This window comes from Aplysia californica, unplaced genomic scaffold, assembly GCF_000002075.1.
Source record: "Aplysia californica isolate F4 #8 unplaced genomic scaffold, AplCal3.0 scaffold01075, whole genome shotgun sequence".
NCBI classification, from domain to species: Eukaryota; Metazoa; Mollusca; class Gastropoda; order Aplysiida; family Aplysiidae; genus Aplysia; species Aplysia californica.
The window spans coordinates 104,680-105,805 of record NW_004798345.1 but is presented as its reverse complement, the minus strand read 5'-3'; positions in this window follow the sequence as shown (position 1 = coordinate 105,805).

The window sequence follows — 1,126 nt, the reverse complement described above, 5'->3', positions numbered from 1 at the left end:
CGGGAATTCATCTCATCTCTTTGAATCCGAGTTCCACTGTACTAATTACCACACCAGCAATATCCTCAGTCAACAACAAGATTCCTGAATCCATAGAATGTGACATTGTGAAATGACTAGAATATGACATAAAGCAGTAAATTCGGACAATCAAAAAAGGCAGAGAACATCAATAGTTTAGTTATAGTATGTTTTATACGGCACTTGCAACACAGGTCATATAAATGCCGAAGAATAGAGGTGTTACAAGAGAGTAACAAATACAAATTAAAAGGAGGAGAGATAAGGACAACACATGTTTGATAGGAAAGAAGGAGCCCTCATCAATAAAAGTCACAAAGATAAAGTGAAAAAACAAACAAACAAACCAAACAAACAAAACTCTGCCAAGTTTACTTTCTATGACAATCCAAATCCATACAATTATTGAACAGGAATTTGCTACTCAATGCTTCACGAGAAACCCTCATTTCAGTGTGCATCCAGAATGGACAAGACATAAAATTAGTAGCACCAATAACATCATGTACATTGGGCAAAAACTATACAACATTCATTTATGGACAGATTTATAACGACTTAACCCATTTCAGCTCAAAGTGCTATCAACAGTCATGCCTAAACATGTAGATCTTGGACATTCTTTTCTAAGAACAAAATTTACACACCCAGCTTGGAGTCGAAGGAACATCAAGACAAACAATGTGAAACCACCGTGGGCAGCGCGAGCATCCAACCCATTCCATTACTGATCCATCAGTACATAACTCACGACTAACCTCTTCCTGGAAACAAACATAACATACATCAGTGTTAAAACGAACCCTTTTGGACTTTTTGTAGCTGCGTGTTTTCAACATCTTAGGTCTCCCTCGCTTCCGAACAACAGGCAGCTTAACATTTAAATTCCTAACATCTTGAAGGGATAGTTCAGGTTCACTCCTTACATCTGTATCACCTACTACCACCGCATCATCCCCGATTACCTCATCCCCTACCACCGCACCATCCCCGATTACCTCATCCCCTACCACCGCACCATCCCTGATTACCTCATCCCCTACCACCGCACCATCCCTGATTACCTCATCCCCTACCACCGCACCATCCCTGATTACCTCATCCC